This window comes from Triticum urartu, chromosome 5A, assembly GCF_056163025.1.
Source record: "Triticum urartu cultivar PI428250 chromosome 5A, HENAU_Tu73, whole genome shotgun sequence".
Taxonomy (NCBI): Eukaryota; Viridiplantae; Streptophyta; class Magnoliopsida; order Poales; family Poaceae; genus Triticum; species Triticum urartu.
Window position 1 is genome coordinate 100,813,511 of NC_141877.1, and position 22,611 is coordinate 100,836,121.

Below are 22,611 nucleotides of genomic sequence, written 5' to 3' on the forward strand. Positions count from 1 at the left end.
AGCAGCCGACCACATAGAAACTTCATTGGCGGTGCACGACACAACAACCGAGGGGTTAGAAGCCGTGTGCCGGAAGATGCATTCATTTCTCTATTTTCAGATGTACCACCAAACAAGCTGCATTGCAGAGGACCAAGCCTTTAACATCCTCTGATAAGGCTATAACTAATCTTGCTGAAGACCCAAATGCTCCCTTTATTTGCTATCATCAATAGAGGACTAAGCCTCTAGCATCCTCTGATAAGGCTATAACTAATCTTGCTGAGGACCCAAATGCTCCCTTTATTTGCTATCATCAATAGATTTTGCTTATGTTTTTTCGAGCAATCAACGAGGATGGGGTGACCTACCTGAATATATTTCTCATGGCTGTACGAGTCCCGCAGTGGAAGATATACACAAATTTTGAGAGTTTTACATAGGGGTTACATCATCAAAGAGAGTACCTGCATAAAGTACTATTGACTGTGATAAGTGTGGAATGCAGCATTTTTCGTGCACGGTTGCATCTGCTTCTACTTATGGATAATAAATTTAAAAAATAGCAAAAAAATCAAAAAAATTCAGGCACCAAAGATGCTCGAGTCTTGTAGGTGCTTGTAAATTTTGTGATGGGATGACTTATTAGGAACCTGATAGAAAAACAAAATCACGTGGGCAAAGTTAGCGCCTGACCGTACTCTCCTCCCATGTGGCCGAGCAACCGACATCTTCATCATTCAGGCTGGCAATGTCAGGGTGTGTCGTACTCGTCAATGAAACCGCCATGGTGATGGATATGGGTTGTAGGCCTGTTGGACTGGCCTGATGGCATGGCTATGCTAGCTACAAAGAATAGCGTCAGGCATACGAGAGGTAAATTGCAAAAAATCATCACAATTGGGGACCCTTATTCAGACAACCGTCGTCATTGTGTCGACAGTTTTTGAAAAACGCTAATTGGTCACTAAACGCACATTGATACCGTTTCTGATGGGCTGACATGGCATAAACTTTGACACCGCGCAGACACACCTCTCTCTCTCTCTCTCTCTGACATTCTGTCGAGCAGCTTGTCTGCACTAGGCAGGACGCTGCCGTTGCCCGTCACCGCAGACAGCCGCTCCCTCACGCTCTGCTTCTGCACCCCGTGCCCTGCCGTGAGCTCGGCCCGGCGCCGTCGTGCCACCTGGCTGTCAGGATCAAGCTATAGAAATGATCAAGAAGGAGAGAGAGATGGAAGACGAATTAGGGAAAAGTTCACCCAGATCGGGCTGTGTGTGTATTAGCTGTAGAGTAGTTGGCCATATAGGCAATTCATAGAGAAGATTCCATGCTCTGGCCAGCCACAACCCGGCTGCCTTTATAGGTGGGAAGCCTCCCGGCAACAGGTGAAACGTAACAGTAACGACTGAAACGGAACAGTAGACATCTAACGGTCGACAGAGAACGGTAAAGCGAGGCTCGATCTCAACCCTCCATCTACTGAATCGTTATCTGTAGCCGCAATTAGCGCTAACTAAAGAAATAACACTTCCCGCTGCAGTCCTGACATTGCTCCCCCCTTGAGTGTCGACGTGTCCTCACGGCGTTGCCGCTGCTTCCCTCCAAGCGCGAGTAGTAGAGCTGAAGAACTCCAGGAAGGTGTATTTGATGAAGTCTGCGTCTTCCCATGTTGCATCTTCAGGAGGCAGGTTTATCCACCTGATAAGCCACTGGACGACGGGCATGTTCTGTCGTGGAACTTGACGAACCTCCAGCACTTCTTCTGGGCCTGTTTTGATTGTCCCATCCGCATTTACCAATGGTAAGTTAGGGTCTAGTATAGATTTGTCCCCAATGTGTTTCTTCAATTGGCTCACATGAAACACTGGGTGGATCTGTACATCTTTTGGAAACTGCAACTTGTAAGCTGCTTTGCCTACTTTCTGAAGCACCAAAAATGGACCATAGAATCTGTTTTGTAGTTTCAGTGCTCCTCTGAACCCAAATGTAGCTAATCTGTACGGAGCCATCTTCAAGTACACTGGATCACCCACCTGAAAGCTTCTTTCCACCCTCTTATTGTCTGCATATTTCTTCATCCTGTTCTGTGCGACCAACAAATTCTCTTTAAGTTGTTGCAGTATTTGTTGCTTGGCAGTTAAAAAATCATGTGCTTCTTCATCATCAGGCCCAGGTATTGCCAGTTCTGAGATGAGAGGTGGGGGAAATCCATAGAGAACCTGAAATGGAGACATTTTAATGGCTGTATGATAAATGGAATTATACCAGAATTCTGCTAAGGATAGCCAAGAAAGCCACTTGGTTGGAGCAGATGTAGTCATGCATCTTAAATAGGTCTCCAAACACTGATTTACACGTTCTGTCTGGCCATCTGTTTGTGGATGATAAGCAGTACTGAACCTTAGTTCCACATTGAGTGCAGAGAAGATATTTTTCCAAAGCTGACTGGTGAAAATTCTGTCTCTGTCAGAGATAATTAGTTTTGGGGGACCACGCAACTTAATAATGTTATCCACAAAGGATTGGGCTACACTGAGCACTGAGTAAGGGTGGGACAGGGGTATGAAGTGGGAGTATTTAGTAAACCTGTGCACAACCACCATGATCACATCCTTTCCTTGAGATTTAGGTAGTCCTTCAATGAAGTCCATGGATATATGCTACCAGGCCATGTCAGCCACTGGAAGAGGTTCAAGCAGACCAGGTTGCAAGCAAGTTTCATGCTTTGCTCTCTGACAAACAGGGCAGGCTGCAATGAAATTTTCTATAGCTGTTTTCATACCAGGCCAATAAAAGATGCTTTTGATCATGTGATATGTTGCTCTCCTTCCTGAGTGCCCCCCCACTGGAGAACTGTGTAGGGCCACAATCAATTTATACCTTAACTCAGGGTTGTTACCCACATAAATTTTTCCTTTGTATCTAATAATTCCAGATGTTAAGGAGTAGTCTCACAGTGACTTATCCTTGTTTAACATCATTTTTTCCAACAGTTGCACACTACTAGGATCCTGTTGGTAACTGTGCACCAGATCTTCTGCCTAAACAGGAGTAGCTGCAGAGATAGCCATACATTTAGGAAGAACTCTTGACAAGGCATCAGCCACCTTGTTGTGAATACCTTTTTTGTACTGAATTGTGAAATTAAATTCCAACAATTTCATCATTAGTTTGTGCTGAACTCCTTCAGTGATCTTTGATCAGTTATGAATTTCAGTGATTGCTGATCTGTTTTAATTATGAGCTCTTTCCCTAGCAAGTAGTGCCTCCACCTTTTTAGTGCCTCCAAAATTGCTAGAGCCTCTTTTTCATAAGTAGACAGAGCTGCATTCCTAGGGCATAAAGATGAACTATAGAAAGATATTGGCCTTCCTTGCTGCATTAGAACAGCCCCCAATCCCTTTTCCTGAAGCATCAGTTTCCAAAACAAATGGCTTGGAAAAATCTGGCAAAGCCAAAACAGGAGCAGAAGTTAATGCTTGTTTCAGTTGCTGGAAAGCTTTTGTATGTTCAGGTGACCAATGGAAATTTCCCTTTTTAAGCAGATCATGCAGAGGCCTGCATATAACACCATAACTTTTGATAAATCTTCTATAGTACCCTGCTAAACCCAGAAAACTTCTAAGCTTAGTGATATTTTCAGGCACAGGCCACTCAGCTATAGCAGAGATCTTCTGTGGGTCAGTAGCCACACCATCAGCAGAAATCACATGCCCTAAATATTTCACTTTCTGAGCTGCAAACACACACTTTGACATTTTGGCAAAAAGTTGGTGCTCTCTTAAAAGATCCAAGACCAACTTAATATGCTCTAAGTGCTCTGTGAGGTTTCTACTGAAGATCAGTATGTCATCAAAGAAAACCAACACAAATTTCCTTAAATAAGGACCAAATATGGTATTCATTAATTCTTGGAAAGTTCCAGGGGCATTGGACAGGCCAAATGGCATTACCAGAAATTCAAAATGGCCCAAGAATGTTCTGAATGCAGTTTTATGGATATCTTCAGGTGACATTCTGATTTGGTGATAGCCAGACCTTAAGTCCAATTTAGTAAAATACTTTGCTCCATGCAGTTCATCTAAAAGGTCTTCTATTACAGGGATAGAGAATTTGTTCTTAATTGTAAGAGCATTGAGTTTTCTGAAGTCTGTGCACAGTCTCATGGACCCATCTTTCTTTTTAACTAACAACACAGGAGCAGCGAATGGACTTTGGTTGTGTCTTATGAGATGTGCAGCCAACATTTTTTTATCTGCTCCTCCATCTCTCTTTTCTGATTTTGGGGCACTCTATAAGGCCCAACTTGGGGTGGAGCTGCACCTTCTACCAAAGGTATTTTGTGGTCCAATGCTCTATGAGGTGGCAGTGTTTTAGGTTCCTCAAACAGATCAGCATATTGCAGCAATAACTGCTGTATTTGTGGTGGAGTTTTAAAATCCTCTGGTGCATCCAAGAGTATGTTGTGGATTTGACACAGGAACACTTCAGGTCCTTTGTCTAATAATTTATCCACTTTCTTAGCAGGCATTTCCTTCACACTAGCTGCAGTAGTGAACATTGCTGTTGAAACAGTTTGCTTGCCCTCATGTGTGAAACTGAATTGCTGGGCTGGAATATCAAATGACACAGGGCTCACAGCAGTAAACCAATCATATTCTAGGATTGCATCATGGCTTGGGAGGAACAGTGTTCTGAAACTGTGGGAAAGTGTCACTTTGGAAATCTGGAACTGACAGTGAGGTACAACTGCAGTAGATATTAGTGTGCCCCCACCAGCCACTGAAATCTTTCTAGGTTTTACAGGCAGCATGTTGCAGTTTGCCTTAACTGCAAAATCTTGGTTTATGAAAGAGGTAGTACTACTAGAATCCAACAATGCTACAGCTTTCTTCCCATTGATATGAATGATTACTGTAGGAGTTGGCACGGCTAACTGTTGTCCCATGGCAAAAGCAGAAAGGAACATAGCCTGATCTCCGTCATTTACTTGCTCTGCCTGATCTTCCAACTGTTGCTCTTCAATATCATAAGTGACTTGCTCCTCTGGTTCTTGTTGCATGGCTTGAACATTTGGTATTAACTTGCATTTGTGGCCATGTACCCACTTATCTCCACATCTCCAACACTCTCCAAGTTTTCTGATTTTCTGTGCATTATTAGCAGGAGTTTCATTGTGCCTGACAAGAATTTGTTGCTGGATAGGAGGAACAATAGGCTGTTTCTAGATAAAACCTCCAGTGTTTTTCCGGTAGTAGTTGTTATAAGGGACTGATATTCTTTTTGTGTTTGCCACTGCAGGAGATGACAAGGTTCCACATCCTTTGCTAACCAGTAGGCATCAGTGAGGGTTTGAGGTCTCAATGGTCTAATTTGATATTTGATGCCTTCTCTTAATCCATTAACATAGCATCTTACAAACCAAGATTCTCCTAATTCTGGATTTTCCTCTTGTACATCAGCCATGAGATCTTCAAATATTTTTGTATATTCAGAAACTATGCTGTTAGACTGTTTCACTGAATTAAACTTTTCTGTGAGATCATATGAGCCATGTGCAGAAAATCTTTTAGTGATTTCTGTGCAAAATTCCTTCCAGGAAACTTTCTTTTTCAGCAAACCTGATCTTCTCAGCCATACATCTGCTTCCCCAATGATGTATAATTGGTCCAAGGAAACCTTGTATTCTTCTGGTGCCCCTGACATTTGGAAATATTTGTTGCATTGCCTGATCCAACCCACTGGGTCTTCTCCTTCAAACCTAGGAAAATCCATTTTAGGCCCTTTGGTCAAGGATTTCATGAATTGACACTGCATATCCTATTCATAGGTCTTTGCATATCCCTGCCACAACTGCCTATCTCTATTTTGCTGATAGTATTGCTTAAAAATAGGGGTGTGAGTGGACTGTCTGGCTGTAACTGGAGTGCCCAAAGGACTTAAGTGCTCTGGTCTTCCTTGCTGTGCAAACCCTGGTGGAGCAGCTGGTCTACTGGTTCTGATAGGAGGCAGATTCTGCTGTTGCAGCTCTTCCAATTGCCTGGTCTTTTCCTTTTCAGCCTCCAATTGTTTCCTGAGTTTCTCTGTTCTCAACGGTTGAGTTTGCATCTGTTCCTGAGAGGTTGTTGGTGAATTTGGTCTCTGTTGAGAGCTTGATGGGACTTCAGTAGTGCTTCCATTTGTTGGTGCCTTCACTAATGCTTGCAAAACTGAATTGATCATGGAGAGCTGTTTGCCTAAGTCCATCACCACTTGCTCTACATTGCCCATCTGCACAGATATATCCCCTTGTTTGGAACTGATAGAATGTACCTCATCATGCAGTTTTGCCATATCCGCCTACATCTGTGACTGGTCTTTCTACACGAGCCCCATGTCGTCTCGAAGAGACAACAGTTCCTGTAGATCCGGCTCGTCGATGGTCTTGGCGCGCCCATCACCTTGATCTGAGGGAGAGAGAAGGAATTTTGCTGCCAAAATACTTCGGTAACCCGGCTCTCTGCTCAGATCCTGCCGCCTTCTCGCTCCGCTCCGCCAAAGCTGCACGAACCAGCGATAGACAAGGAATTTTACCACCACGGAATTGTTCCCCAGCAACCTTTCTGCTCTACTGGTTTGCAGCCGAGCAATTCTCCGCCACCAGCGCCGCCCTGGTACAAATCGCCGCCTCCAACGCCGCCCTGGTACAGATCGCGGCCACTCGCACCGCTCCGGCTCAATTCGGTTCTGATCTACTCATGGGGAGGGAATTGGGTGGGATTACTCTCCCTATGGACGAAAATTTTTGTGGCCGAGGAAAAACCTTGCTCTAAATACCAATTTTTCAGGATCAAGCTATAGAAATGATCAAGAAGGAGAGAGAGATGGAAGACGAATTGGGGAAAAGTTCACCCAGATCGGGCTGTGTGTGTATTAGCTGTAGAGTAGTTGGCCATATAGGCAATTCATAGAGAAGATTCCATGCTCTGGCCAGCCACAACCCGACTGCCTTTATAGGTGGAAAGCCTCCTGGCAACAGGTGAAACGTAACAGTAACGACTGAAACGGAACAGTAGACATCTAACGGTCGACAGAGAACGGTAAAGCGAGGCTCGATCTCAACCCTCCATCTACTGAATCGTTATCTGTAGCCGCAACTAGCGCTAACTGAAGAAATAACACTTCCCGCTGCAGTCCTGACACTGGCCCTCCCGCGACGCGACGCCCTGTGGGCCGCCCATCCTCGCCCTGGGACAGCCAGCGCGCCATGGTCAGGAACCCGACCAGGACGCAGGGGCTCAGCCAGTGCGCCACGACCACGAACCCGACCAGCGCGCCACGGCCAAGAACCTGAGCTACGACGTGATGGTGTGGTTGCTCTCCACAAGCAACTGTGTGCCCTCTGCTCACATCCGGCGATCGCTGCGGCAACGGGCTCGGACATCGGCACGTACATGCTCCACACGAGTGGCGGGTCTGGCTCTGGTGCCGGGTGATGGTCGACCTCCTTTCACCGCCCACCACCTGTTCGACCAAAGGTCCGAGAGCAGCCACCAGCCTGAATGAAGACGACCTCTCCTTCATATCTTCATTGCAAAACCAATTCGCAGAGTTCAAGAACGATGAAATTAATAGGCCTGCAAGGGCAACGCGAAGCTTCAATTGATCAACCAGCAGGAAGATGAGATTTCTCATCGATCTGCATTATTTCCAGGAGACCCCTTCCAGGCAAGTGTGTATTGTAATTTCTCAGCTTTTGTACATAATAAGTTAATTACAGTTCACTTGAATTAAATATGAAAAATATAATTTTTATATTCCCAAGAGTAAAGCGAATCACTTCTGTAACAGCCCAAGTAGATTGCTGTCCCATACAAGGTGGCATTTGCGAACCCAAAGGCGCCTATCTATCCACGTTCGGCACAAAGCTTTGAGATGACTTTTCAAAATGCGCGATGTGTTTTTGACAAGAATATGCATTCTATTATTATCCTTGTCGGATTTCGGGTTCCGGCAGACCCTTGAGGTTCGAACACTGGGGTGTGCGCGGAGATTCCGCCTCCTCCTACCTGCACCCCTCCGCCATGCTAGGGTCCAAACTAAGAAAAGAACAACACAAGAGACACAGGGTTTATACTAGTTCGGGCCATCGTTGTGGTGTAATACCTTACTCCAGTGTGTGGTGTGGTGGATTGCCTCTTAGGCTGATGATGATGAACCATACAAGGAAGAACAGCCTCGCGAGGGTCTGTTCTTGGCTAGGGCGATGAACTGCTCGGAGGAGTTCAGTCACCTTTCTCTCTTTCTCTCTCTCTCTCTCTCTCTCTCTTTTCTTCTTTCAACCGACCGAACCCCCTTGCTATGTGGGTGGCTGGTCCTATTTATAGAGGCCCTGGTCCTCTTCCCAAATATTGAGCGGGAAGGGAGCCAACAATGGCGGGCTAATTTGAAGGGGGACAGCAAGTATCAGCTATCCTGACAAAAGTAGTCTTCGCCTATGCAAAGCTCTGGTGATGACGCCGTCTTGGGCTCCACGGTGACCTCCATCTCGTAGTCCTCCTGGTCTTGGTCTCGTTGCACCGAAATGGCAACCTTTGCCTGATGCCTCGGTACTCCGCGGCTGCGCTTGCCCCCTTTGCACCAAAGAGGAAAGGAGGACGCTGCGCGGGCTGGCACCCGCCTGGCGCCCTGAGTCGTCATGGCTTGCGCCATGGGCACCTCGTGAGGTACCCCGCCTTGATCTCTCCGCCCCCTCATGAGCCAGCCTGATGAGGTCGTGCCTGAGGAAGCTCTCCGTCGTCCGCCCCGCGAGGCTTGGCCCCTCGCGAGGGTCTTGGGTTTGTGTTGGTGAAGATGAGCCGTGCTGGGCCCCCCTTTGAGCCACGCCGCAGGCCGCAGGCAGGCAAGTCTGGGGACCCCCATTCCCAGAACGCCGACAGTAGCCCCGGGCCCAAGGCGCGCCCGGACTTGGCTGTGCAGGGAGGCGAAAGGGCAGGAGCGAAGCGCCGCGGGCCCTAACAGCCTGCGGCCTTGGGCGCCGCGTGGCGGTTGATTGGACGTGGGCGTCTCCACTTCCCCACAACGCCTCGGCAACTGCACGGATTGGACAAGTCCCTGCATGCAAAAAAACGGGTCATGATTACCTGCGATCGTGGGGGCCGTCGGTTGGCCCTCGCCAGCTATAAGTACTGATCGACGCGCGTCCTTCCAGTTTATCTCCCCTCTCTTCTCCTTCTTCTTCATGGCCCCGTCGAGGAGGTTCTCGGTCGCGGAGAAGGGGAAGGCTTGCCAGGCTGGGCGTGCCTCTCCTCCGCCCAAGCGCAGCCGAGGGCGCCCCCGCAAACATCCTGTGGCCACCACGGCAGCTCCCCGCGGCCGCGGAGACGCTTTCTAGCACGGTGGCGGGAGGATTACTGCGACCAAGGGGTGCGCTCCGGCTGCGCGTCCCCCCATGCCGCGCTTCCGCGCTGCCGAGGTGCTGCCGGAGTTCATCATGTGGTCGGCGGAGCCGACTAGCACCCGGCTTCCTCTTCCTCGCTTCCTCCTCGGCGAGCTCCCGGGCGGCGCCCCGGGCGGCCTCTGGCTTCAGGCCAACGGCTGCTGCAGCCGGGCCTCATGGGTTTCACTGGAGGTCTCCGCAGTCGGGAGTCTGGCCCTGGCCCGCGGTTGGCAGTCGTTTGCCCGCGCGCGCGGCCTGGGCCGTCGGTGCACCCTACACTTCAAGTTCGACGGTGATGCCACCCTCTACATGAGGGTGTTTGGGGAAGATGGTCGCTGTGCAGGGTGCTGCCCCGAGGGTGATGACCGCGGCTGGGAACCCGGCTCCGGTGATGATGGAGAGGGCAGCGCTCGCGCGGCCGGCGATGCTCAGGGTTCCTCAAGCTTCTCCGGTTCTTCTTCAGGCGGCGACTCTTCTAGCGGTGGCCGTGGTCAGCCTCCACGCCGTCGCATCTGCTTGGGAGGTGATAGCGTGTCCGCCCACCATCGCGCCCTGGTGAAGTGCGAGAGGGAGTCCGCCTGAGCTCCGGAGGCAGCTCGGGCTTCCCTGCGGGTCGGTGCGAGGCGAGCTGCACCAGATTTGTTCTTCCTTTTCCTTTTTCCTGCGTAACAAGGATAGTAGGGTGGTGCCCCGTGGGGGTGTGTATGGGTTATTGCTGTTAATCATCGTTTTGCTTTCTTTATTGTACCTTCCGGCTACGTGCCCACGCGCGGATGGTTCCCGGCCCCAGCCGTGGGGGCGACCGACCCAGGCCCTGCGTCTGTGTCGCGGTGCCCGAGGGGCACGGACTGGAGGGGTGCTCCTGCAGGGGGCCCAGGTCGCGAACCCTTTGAATGACTAGGATAGGGACTCTCGCGAGGGCGCCTGGCTGCCCCCCACCTCGCGAGGCTTTGCACCAGAGAAATCGAGGCAGGAGAATGAAAGGTCGAAGAACCGCAAGCCAAAAACGGCAACAACTTCAATAAAACTTCGAATGAGAAGGAACAAGCCAACTGCGGAAAGCAAATGAAAAGCCGCGTCCGGCACCTAATCTAGTCTTCGATGTCTTCTCACTAGCGCGGAGCTAAGTGCTGCCACTGGGCGTGGGAGGGAGCCCCAGGGCCTGAGGCCGGCACTCCTGAGACTCCGGGGCGTGTATAGCCCCAACTCATTATTACGTGAGAGTGTCACGGGCAGCGAGCTTCACAGGCATTGGCCTTCTTCACAGGCTCCGGGCCTTTTCCGAAGCGCGATAGCTTCACAGGCACTCGCCTTACTTCACAGGCTCTGGGCCTTTTCCAAAACGCGATAGCTTCACAGGCACTCGCCCTGCTTCACAGGCTCCGGGCCTTTTCCGAAGCGCGATAGCTTCACAGGCACTCGCCTTGCTTCACAGGCTCTGGGCCTTTTTCAAAACGCGATAGCTTCACAGGCACTCGCCTTGCTTCACAGGCTCTGGGCCTTTTCCAAAACGCGATAGCTTCATAGGCACTCGCCTTGCTTCACAGGCTCTGGGCCTTTTTAGGGGTAGAACCTCTGGAGGTGCTGAATGTTCCATGCATTCTGAACCGACACTCCCTCCTGAGTCTCCAAGCGCGCGGAGCCGGGCCTGGAAACATGAACAACCTTGAACGGGCCCTCCCACATGGGAGAGAGCTTGTGCAGTCCCTCCCTGGAGAGAACCCGCCTGAGCACGAGGTCTCCTACCTCGAGAGTCCTGGGGCGGATGTTGCGGCAGTGATATCGCCGCAGCGCCTGTTGGTACCTCGCCGCTCGCAGCGCGGCTTCTCGGCGACGCTCCTCCCCCAGCACGAGGTCCATCCCCCGCATGGCATCCTGCTGCGCCTTGTCGAACGCCAGGACCCGCGTGGAGGACGTCTCACCTCGTGAGGGAGGACCGCTTTCGCTCCATAGACCAGGAAGAACGGGGTCTCTCCAGTCGGCTTGGTCGCAGTGGTGCGGATGGACCACAGCACAGACTGAAGCTCGTCGTACCAACCTCTGCCGCATGCCTCCAGCTTCTTCTTGAACGTCCTGGTCTTGAGGCCCCTCAGGACCTCCGCGTTTGCCCGCTCGGCCTGGCCGTTGCTTCAGGGGTGCGCCACTGAAGCGTAGCATATCTGCGTTTCAAGGTTAGCACAGTATGTTTTGAACATGTTACTGGTGAACTGTGAACCGTTGTCCGTGATGATGCGATTCGGCACCCCGAACCGGCTCACGATGCCCTTGATGAACTTGACCGCGGAACCCGCGGGAATGGTGCGGACAGCCTCTACTTCAGCCCACTTGGTGAACTTGTCCACAACAACGTAAAGGTAGCGGTAGCCCCCTGGCGCCCGAGGAAACGGGCCCAAGATGTCCAGCCCCCAGACTGCGAATGGCCACGAAAGGGGGATAGTCTGTAAGCCCCTGCTAGCTGATGGATCTGCTTGGCGTGGAACTGGCAGGCTTCACAAGCTTTCACCAGTTCCACGGCGTCATTGAGCGCGGTGGGCCAATAGAACCCATTGCGGAATGCCTTGCCGATGAGGGTCCGTGATGATGAATGATGTCCGCAGTCTCTGCCGTGTATATCTTCCAGTAGTTCCTTCCCTTGCTCCCTGGAGATGCAGCGCATGGATACATCGTTTGGTCACTTCCGGTAGAGCTCTCCATCTTTGATGCAGTATGCCGTGGCCTGGCGTGCCACTCGCTCTGCTTCCTCCTCTTTCTCCGGCAAGGTCCCTTGCGTTAAGTAGCTCCGGAGCTCCGTGATCCAACATCCCTCCTGAGGTTCCATCGTCAGGAGTAGGCATGCTCCCGAGGCCGGGCCACAGGCCGGAGCTCCTGAGGCAGGCGGCTGGGGGAGCTCCTCCCGGGGCTGAGCCGTGTTTGATAATGACGGCAGGGCTGAAGGCTTGAAGAGCCGCTCCTCGAAAACGCCAGGCTCCTGAGGTAACCGCCTGGACGCGTGTTTGGCGATGTCATCGGCTTCCTGATTGGTGCCACGGGGCACATGCTGCAACTCCAACCCCCAGAACTGCTTCTCCATCCTGCGGACCTCCGCAAGGTAGGCTTCATGTGCTCATCCTTCGGCTCGCACACCTTGTTGGAGAAGTTGACAAGAAGCTGCGAATCGCCCTTGATGGTGAGGCGTTTCACCCTCAGGGCAGCCGCGGCCTTCAAGCCCGTTATTAGACCTTCATACTCCGCTATGTTGTTGGAGACCTTTTCACCTTGCTGGAAACAGAGCTGCACGGCGTAATAGAGCTTGTCCTGAGTGGGCGATATAAGCACCGCCCTAGCCCCAGCACCGTGCCTGGAGAACGCCCCATCGAAGTACATGACCCAGCCTTCTGGCGCCTCGCTTCCCGGGGACAGGGACCGATCCTCGTCGGCCTTGAGGCCTGGCGCCTCCGTCCATTCTGCCACAAAATCCTCCAACGCTGCTCCCTTGATGACTCTGGTTGTGCTGAATTCGAGCTGAAATGCTTGCAGCTCTATGTTCCACTCGGCGACCCTTCCAGCTGAATTGGGGCTCCTGAGCACTCTCTCCAGGGGGTATGACGAGACGACCTTGATAGGGTGACCCAGAAAATAGTGCCGCAGCTTGCGCGAGGCCACCGGCAGCGCGAGGAGGAGTTTCTGAGGCATGGGGTACCGTGCCCTTGCATCCCGCAACACCGTGCTGACGAAATACACTGGATGCTCAACGAGGTGGAGTGCGTCAGTGCTGGTGGCTCCCTTCGGAGACCTTGGCGCCTCTTGAGGCAATGAGGACTCCTGAGACTGGCCATCTGGGAGTGGGGCCTCTTCTGCTTCCGGTGCGCCCCTCTACAGCGGCTGATCCTCCTCAGCCGCTGTAGCGATTTCTGTGGGCCTTCCCCATTCCTGTTCCGCCTCGTCCTGGGCCGCTCCTGCGGTTTTGATTCGACGCTCCTCTCTGACTGCCACCAAGGCTGCGCTGGCGGAGTAGGGAGTGGCGGCGAGGTAAAGCACCAGGGGCTCTTGAGGGCGCGGAGCCACCATGACCGGTGGACTGGTCAGGTATCTCTTGAGATCCTGGAATGCCTTGTCGGCCTCTTCAGTCCACTCGAAGGGCCCCTTTTTCTTCATTAGCTGGAAGAAAGGCAGCGCTCGCTCCCCCAACTTGGAGATGAAGCGCCCTAGTGCGGTCACGCGCCCCGTGAGCTTCTGCATTTCTCTGAGGGTCTTTGGTTGGCTCATGTCTTCCACTGCCTTGACCTTCTCCGGGTTAGCCTCGATGCCTCGGTGGGACGCGAGGAAACCCAAGAGCTTGCCCGAGGGGACTCCGAACACACACTTCTCTGGGTTGAGCCGTAGGTTCACTGCATTGAGGCTCGCGAAGGTTTCCTCCAGGTCTTGTATCAAGGTCCTGGCCTCCTGAGATTTTACCATGATGTCATCGACGTAAGCTTCGACATTCTTCCCGAGCTGCGGGCCCAGGGTGATGTGCATCAGCCGCTGAAAGGTCGCCCCTGCGTTACGCAGCCCGAATGGCATGCATGTGTAGCAGTACACCCCACACGGGGTTAGGAAGGCTGTCTTCTCGACGTCTTCTACCGCCATCTTGATCTGGTGATACCCAGAGAAGGCATCCAGGAAGCATAACAGGTCGCATTCCACAGTGGAATCGACGATCTGGTCGATGCGGGGGAGTGGGAATGGATCTTGCGGGCACGCTTTGTTGAGGTTGGTGAAGTCGACACACATGCGCTCCTTCCCTCCCTTCTTTGGCACAACGACAGGGTTGGCCAACCAATTTGGGTATCGGACCTCGCGAATGACCCCAGCGGCCTCTAATTTGCGGGTCTCTTGGACGATGAAGGCCTACTTTTCTGTGGACTGCCGCCTGGCCTTCTGCTTCACAGGGCGCACGTTGGGGCACACGTTGAGGTGATGCTCAATTACACTCCTGGGGATCCCTGCCAAATGGTCTGGCTCCCAAGCGAATACCTTCTTGTTTGCGCGTAGGAACCTGACCAGGGCCTCTTCCTGCTCGGGTTTGAGGTGGGCGCCTATGGTGAAAGTGGCGTTGGAGGACCCGTCCTCATCGACGGGTATCTGCTTGGTTTCTGCCTTGTCTTGGGTGAACAGCTGCTTCTTCTTGGCGGGCGCAGCTCCCTTGGGCTCGGGGGCCTCCAAGTCGGCGGGCTGTGCCGACGCCGCTGTCTTGAAGACGAGCTTGAGCACCCGCAGAGCGTCCCCGGTGTCCCCGTGCACGGTGAGGACACCGCTGCTCCCGGGCATCTTCATGAGGTTGTACGCCGGGTGCGTCGCTGCCATGAACTGGGCCAGCGCTGGGTAGCCGAGGATGGCGTTGTAGGGGAGGCCGATGGGGGCGATGTCGAAGTCGACCAGCTCCGTGCGGAAGTTGTCGTAGGTGCCGAAGGTTACTGGGAGCCGGATCTGTCCCAAGGAGCTGGACGATCCGCCCCCAACGCCTGAGAAGGGCCGACCGGGTCGCAGCCGTTCTTGGGGTATGCAGAGGAGATTGAAAGCCTCGACCGAGAGCATGCTGAGGCCCGCACCGCCATCAATGAGGGTTCTGGTGACGGCCACCTGGCAGATGGTGGGGGTGCACAGCATGGGGAGCACACCCGAGCAGGCCGAGTTGGAGGGGTGGTCCTCCGAGCTGAAGGTCAGGCCGGTCTCGGGCGCCGCCCGATCCAGGGGAGCCCCCTGCCGCGTGGAAGCGGCGCTGACCCGGCGGATGAACGGCTTGACGTGGTGACTTGTGGGCGGCGCCTGCGAGCCGCCCAAGAGGGCTGCAATGACCGGGGGTGTTGACGCAGTGCGATAGACGGGGGAGAGGTTGCGGGGCTCCATGGGCGCGCGGAGCGCGCGGGGTGAAGAACCAGCTGGGGTGAGCGTGGGAATTGCGGTGCGGCCGCCTTGCCGCACGGACAGATGCCGGGACGATGCTTGCTGCCCATCCCCCGCTGGGCCGGTGGCGGCGTTGACGGCAGGTGACGGGGAACGGCGTGGATGCCCACCGACAGGGGCCGTCTGGGCGACGCGGGAAGCGAGTGCGGCCCGGCGCTTGGCGCGGGCTCGGCGAGCGTCAGACATGGGCGTGACGGTCGGAGGAGAACGGGGCGGTGGAAGACGAATTCCGGCGCACCACCTACCTGGCACGCCAAATGTCGGATTTCGGGTTCCGGCAGACCCTTGAGGTTCGAACACTGGGGTGCGCGCGGAGATTTCGCCTCCTCCTACCTGCACCCCTCCGCCATGCTAGGATCCAAACTAAGAAAAGAACAACACAAGAGACACAGGGTTTATACTGGTTTGGGCCACCGTTGTGGTGTAATACCCTACTCCAGTGTGTGGTGTGGTGGATTGCCTCTTAGGCTGATGATGATGAACCATACAAGAAAGAACAGCCTCACGAGGGTCTGTTCTTGGCTAGGGCGATGAACTGCTCGGAGGAGTTCAGTCACCTTTCTCTCTTTCTCTCTCTCTTTTCTTCTTTCAACCGACCGAACCCCCTTGCTATGTGGGTGGCTGGTCCTATTTATAGAGGCCCTGATCCCCTCCCCAAATATTGAGCGGGAAGGGAGCCAACAATGGCGGGCTAATTTGAAGGGGGGCAGCAAGTATCAGCTATCCTGACAAAAGTAGTCTTCGTATGTGCAAAGCTCTGGTGATGACGCCGTCTTGGGCTCCACGGTGACCTCCGTCTCGTAGTCCTCCTGGTCTTGGTCTCGTTGCACCGAAATGGCAACTTTTGCCTGATGCCTCGGTACTCCGCGGCTGCGCTTGCCCCCTTTGCACCAAAGAGGAAAGGAGGACGCTACGCAGGCTGGCACCCGCCTGGCGCCCTGAGTCGTCATGGCTTGCGCCATGGGCACCTCATGGGATACTCCGCCTTAATCTCTCCGCCCCCTCGTGAGCCAGCCTGATGAGGCCGTGCCTGAGGAAGCTCCGCGTTGTCCGTCCCGCGAGGCTTGGCCCCTCGCGAGGGTCTTGGGTTTGTGTTGGTGGAGATGGGCCGTGCTGGGCTCCCCTTTGAGCCACGCCGTAGGCCGCAGACGGGCAAGTCTGGAGACCCCCGTTCTCAGAACACCGACAATCCTTGATCTATTTCAAGCTAGAAAGGTAACAAGCACTTGCTGTACATGATAGATGACTTCAGTAATCTAAGGTGACTGGACTAGTGGTAATTGTACTGGATGCCAAGCAGATACATTAGACATTGATAAAAGAAGCGGTTCCTTTTGTCGAGTGTAGGTTTCTTTCCCAACCGGAACATTTACATTTAACAAAAATACCATGAGCGGTAGCTTGCTTATTCTTTTTGGAGATGTGCTGTAGATGAGTTACCTGTAGTTCAAAATTTTCAAACTTTACACATGACTGAGAAAATGCTCATATGGCACTACCGCATGTATCACCAAAATGATTTTGCTTCACTCAAGTCGTGTAGTATTCTTTCTCTGAACATTTGGTTGATCTATAGGAAATATGCATATGTGGCAACAACGTTTAGGAGTTCCATAAAAACGTCCATCATGTTTGGCACATCAAACTCACATTATTACAAGGATGAATACTTAAGTGGTCCACTCAGCTAGTTTTATTCTTAGGTTAAGAATAGTGATTTCACATGTTGTAGTTTGTCCACGTTGTGGGTGAAAGCTTTGCTAAGCTAAACCACCTTCTTTGGAGACATCCACTGGGTAACGATGGATGCAGCTAGCCCATGGTCCATTGGCATTGGGGGATGGTTGGATGCACACCCACACGGCGGTGTTGCACTTGTACCCGGCTCCGAACCCGATCATCCACACCCTATCACCCTTCCGCATTCGGCCCTTATCTTCGATGTAGGCCAACTGGTACCACACGGATGCACTTGATTGGTTCCCAAACCGATGCAGCGTCATACGCGATGGCTCAACATGCTCGTCTGATAGATTGAGGTCGAGCTGTACGGAGTCGATCACCGCTGGTCCACCAACATGGATGCAGAAGTGCTCAAACGCCATTCGAAAGTCAGGGATGTACGGCCTGATCTTCCTCCGGTGGAGCACCTTTCTTGCCGTGGAAAATAGAAAATATTTGATCAACTCTGAGGTTGGTAGGATGAGCGGTCCGATTGCGGTCATGTTGGCCTTGAGCGTTTCTCCGGCGATGGCCATGAGGTCTTTTGATAGAGTGAGCCCTATGTTTCCCTCAGGATCATCCTCTTGGTAAACGCACCGGTAAGCAGCGTCATCTGCACCGAAGAGCGTCCGCTCGACGTGTGCAAGCTTGAACCGGGCCCTGTGCTTACAAGTCGATAACAGCATGGCGCTGCCACCCACACGGAACAAAATGTTTCCCAAGTGCATGGAACGCACATTCCCCTTGTAGTATTCCGGACCAAGGGTCTCCGTGGACACCACCAGCACATGTGATCCCGAAGGAATGATCTGCAGCATGTTCTTTGCGAGCCCCACCGCGGTCACCCCTGCACTGCACCCCATTCCGGAGAGGTTGATCACGCGGATGTCGTCTTGCAACGCATACCTGTTGACGATCCGGTCGGCGATGGATGGCACTGGGCAAAACAGGCTGCAGTTGGTGATTAGGACGTGGATCGCATCAAGGGCGATGCACGTCTTGGCCAATAGGTCATCGATCGTCGAGAAGATGACCATCTCCGCCTCACTGCGACCTTCATCTAGAGAACAGTCTGGCTCGACATAGTAAAGTGCAGGTGGCACCAATGTGTCTTCACCCATGCCAGAGCGCTCAATCACACGTGCTATGAATTTAGTGGTAGATTCGCCAAAGAATGGTGAGATGTGTGCATGCTCGAGGAAGGTGGCCTTTGGGGCTCGATACTTGTAGCTTGTTCTGAAGCAAGCGTAATCGACAAGGTACACATTTCTAGGATGACGTATGAGGTAGGAGTAGATTCTAAGCATGGCGGTCGGAAGAATGGCAGCCAAGAGTAGGTTGATGGGTCGGAGATCACGCAGTTGGGAAAGAACGTCTATAGGGGCAATCCATTGTGCGGCTTGTAGGAGGAGGACGGCGGCTGCTAGTGTTATGGTGGTGGCCATGAGCAGGAACTTGTTGGTAGCCAGATAGTATAGCCGTTTGAGGTGCTTGAGATCGGACAATGAGGTCATAATGTTGGATTATGCAGATGCGAGCGATGAGGATAGGATAATGGGAGTAGTGAGGGCCGAGAAGGGGGTTTTATACAAAACCCCGAGCCGGGACAGTTTCATTGGGAACTTAATTTTTCAGCGCTTCCTTGCATTCAGAAGCTTATATTGCAACGTCATGGAAGAAATACGTCGTTATAGCATATTTAGATCAAACATGCTTTCCAATAGTAAAGGGGACCATAGATGCCCACTTCTGAACTAGTATTTCATACAATGTTTTTCATGCAGCACAAGAGTGAAGTTAGCCATGTTTTTCACATGACACAGCAACACTTTATTCAGATAGTTAAGAAGACGTCTAGCAAAAAATATTGCAGAGATATTTTGTTGTTACCCTACGAAATACTGTGGACCATCTGTTTTTCTAGGACTCTGTCGAGCAGGTCCCAAATTTCAGTTTGGGCATCAAACATGCTAAGCGCATCTCTAATGTTATTTGTTCAATGATACGTGTGGGCTGATGGGTTTTTTCTAAAAGGGAAAACCGATGGTTTTCAGCAATTTCAACCGCGATTATGATGGTTTTATGCTAATTTCTCCCTTTTGCTTTTTTTGGAATCGTTCTGCCTTTCACTTGAGTAATCTTTTGGTTGGTTTCATACATTGATATTAGTTACTGCAAGGATCTCAGCTTGTGCTTGTTTAGCCTGTTTTGAATTGTACAACTATGAACGTAAGTGCATGTCTCATGTCCATTCTATCACCAAAGGCAAAGTATTTTCAAGCTTTTTTAGCAACATATGATAATTATTGTTGCTGGTAAAGCTATAGTTAAAATTACATATTTAAATTTTAGCATGTTAAATATTCAAGAGTAAATAACATAAAACCACATGGATTAGGGCAAACGTAATTATGGATGACAGCACGGCGGGTTTGAACAGGCAGGGCTCTACTGAACCCGTGCCTAAGACAGCGGTGGCCACCCACCCGCCATCTCAAATAAGGTGACATCTGCAAATCCAAAGACATCTGTCCACCAACATTTGACGCAAGGTAACTAGGTAAGTATTTGAATTAAGCGCTTGCCTGTAAATCCGCCACTGAGATGACCATCCTAAATTTTGTGATGTATTTTGGACAGGAATCTGCGTTTGTCTTATTCGTATCAATCCAATATTGAAGCTCAAAAGGTAACATGCACTAGCTATACAAGATACTTTTCCAACTGAATCATTAACATTCAACAGAAATAGCATAAGAGACAGTACGTCACAACATGCTTATTCTTCATAGGTTGCGCTTGGAACGTTATTTTCAAGGGATCTACACCAGTAAAACACACCCCCGCCACTTACAACATTGAGATAGGTGAGAATATGCTCATAGTGTTGTATCACATGCATCGGCAAAATAACTTTTCTTCACTCAAGTGCAGTAACTCTTTCTCTGAATAATTGAAATGAAACTTATTAAAACCATCTAGATGTCACCTAAGACCGCGCATGTGCATTTCTGGCGCCTATGTTTCGCGATTCCATGAAAAAAAATACGTACATTTCCTATGCTCAGAGCACATCTAAATCAAACAAGATTTCCAATGGTAGATGGAACCATGCGCGGTCGACTTCTGGCTAATTTTTTTTAAAATAATACATTTTTTTTATTAATTTTCATAAATATTACGCTGGGTAAAAAATTTTCAAAAATAATACACCGTCGGCCCACAGCAGGCCGATTGGATTCCAGTCGGCCTACAGCTGGCCGACTAGCCCCTGTCGGCCCATTGTGGGCTGATTGGGTCCTGTCGGCCCACTGTGGGCCGACTGGAGCTAATTGGCTCGCTGTGGGCTAATTGTTTTTGCAAAAGAAGTAGGCATAAAAAATATATGTTTAAAAAATGTTAATCATGTAATTAAAAACTGTTAAACGTGTATAAAAAAGTATGTTCCTGATGTATACAAAAAATGTATAATATATATGCAAAAAAGTTGACTAAAAATATGTTTTAAAAAGGGTTAATCATGTATTTAAAAATTGTTAAATGTGTATAAAAAATGTTCCTTATCTATACAAAAAATATAGAATGTGTATGAAAAAAAGTTGACACCAAAAAAATATGTTTGAAAAAAATGTTAATCATGTATTTGAAAAAATGTTCAACGAGTACACAAAAATGTTTCATGTATTGGAATGACAGGTTAAACGTGTATAAAAAAATGTTCCAGCTCCGGATCCGGTATGGGAGCATCACGGACCTAAATATAATTGGTTGCTCTTTTTGTATGGAACTGGAACATTTTTTCAAACATATTTTTTTGGTGTCAACTTTTTTCATACACATTCTATATTTTTTGTATAGATAAGGAACATTTTTATACACACATTTAACAATTTTTAATCATGTATTTGAAAAAAATGTCAACTTTTCAAACATATTTTTTTGGTGTCAACTTTTTTTCATACACTCTTTATTTTTTGTATAAATAAGGAAAAAAAATTATACACACATTTAACAATTTTTAAATACATGCTTAACACTTTTTAAAACATATTTTTATGTCAACTTTTTTGCATATATATTGTACATTTTTTGTATACATCAGGAACATTTTTTATACATGTTTAACATTTTTCAATTACATGATTAACATTTTTTTAAACATATATTTTTTATGCCTATTTTTTTTGTAAAAACAATTAGTCCACAGCGAGCCAATTAGCTCCAATCGGCCCACAGTGGGCCGACTGGACGTAATCAGCCCACGGTGGGCCGACAGGGGCCAGTCAGCCAGCTGTAGGCCGACTGGAGTCCAATCGGCCTGCTGTGGGCCGACTAGGCCCAGTCGGCCTGCAGCAGGCCGACGGTGTATTATTTTTGAATTTTTTTTATCCAGCGTAATATTTATGAAAATTAATTAAAAAATGTATTATTTTTAAAAAAATAGTCCTTCTGAACAAATATCTTGACACTTGTTTTTTCTTGTAGCACTAGTGTGTGTATTATAAGCCATGGAGGTTGATTGACTTTGGTTAATTTAGCTTGACCTTGATGATTTCCCAAGTATGCATTCGCCGGGTTAAGTAGACTATCAATTAGGATTAATTATTCTGATAACAAAATGAATTAGCTCCTGCAACGTCCTCAACTTTTTGAATACTTGTCTAAAAAAAGCTTTTTGAATACCTTTCCAGGACAACAGATATGCACAAGCAGCCACTTTGCAAGGCAATTTTGGTACTCTTTGCAAGGCAAATTTGGTACTCTATCCTTTGTCAAGGTGGGTTACAGCACCTTGCCCCCCAACCAGCTGAAACGTCGTTTGATGATTGGTGGGACAAAGCATGGCAAACAACTCTGATCACCTAAAGAAGGGATTCAATACCCTGGTGGCGTTAGGTGCTTGGATTCTTTGGACTCACCGCAATGCATGTGTGTTTGACGGAGCAGCTCCAAGCATGGCAAGAGCGCTGGACACTGCCGGTGATGAGCGGCGTCTTTGGGAGATTGCAGGTGCACGGGGCCTCATTTTCCCCTTTGATTTTCAGGCGAGAATGTAAACTAAGAACTTTGGTGAGGCGTGCGCAGCGTGTTTCAGTGGGCATTGTATGGGTTCTTTGTCCCATTTCTTCCTCATATAATGATACACAGATCTCCTGCGTGTTCAAGAAAAACAAGCAGCCAATTTGACATCAGAAAGAGCTTTTACCAGCAACTTTCTCAAAGGTGGCTTTGTTGGGGCACATTCCAGGCCGCCCAGCACACAGGCCACAGGACATACAAGAAAGTATCAAGTGGAATTTTAGCTTTCCACACCCACTTGTAGTGAGATCCAGGCCATCACATTCAAGCCACTGATACATAGATTTAGATTGAAACTTTCTTTTACCAAATACTCCTCTTGGGGGCTTTGCCTGTACGTATAAAGCCTCCGCACCTCATCAGGCTCGGGACAAAGATGAACTCCTCTTGGGGGCTTTGCCTGTACGTCTGAACTCAGAACTTCTTTCCTTCTGTTTATATATTGCACTCCTATTGCTATTGCAAGTCAGAACTCCTGCCCA

General features: G+C 50.1%; 2 pseudogenes; both read right to left on the reverse strand.

Moving 5' to 3' along the window:
• Positions 1-433: 433 nt before the first annotated feature.
• LOC147970465 (uncharacterized) lies at positions 434-6,375 on the reverse strand (annotated as a pseudogene).
• A 10,543-nt stretch (positions 6,376-16,918) lies between these two features.
• LOC125541523 (3-ketoacyl-CoA synthase 6 pseudogene) lies at positions 16,919-18,596 on the reverse strand (annotated as a pseudogene).
• Between the last annotated feature and the right edge of the window lie 4,015 nt (positions 18,597-22,611).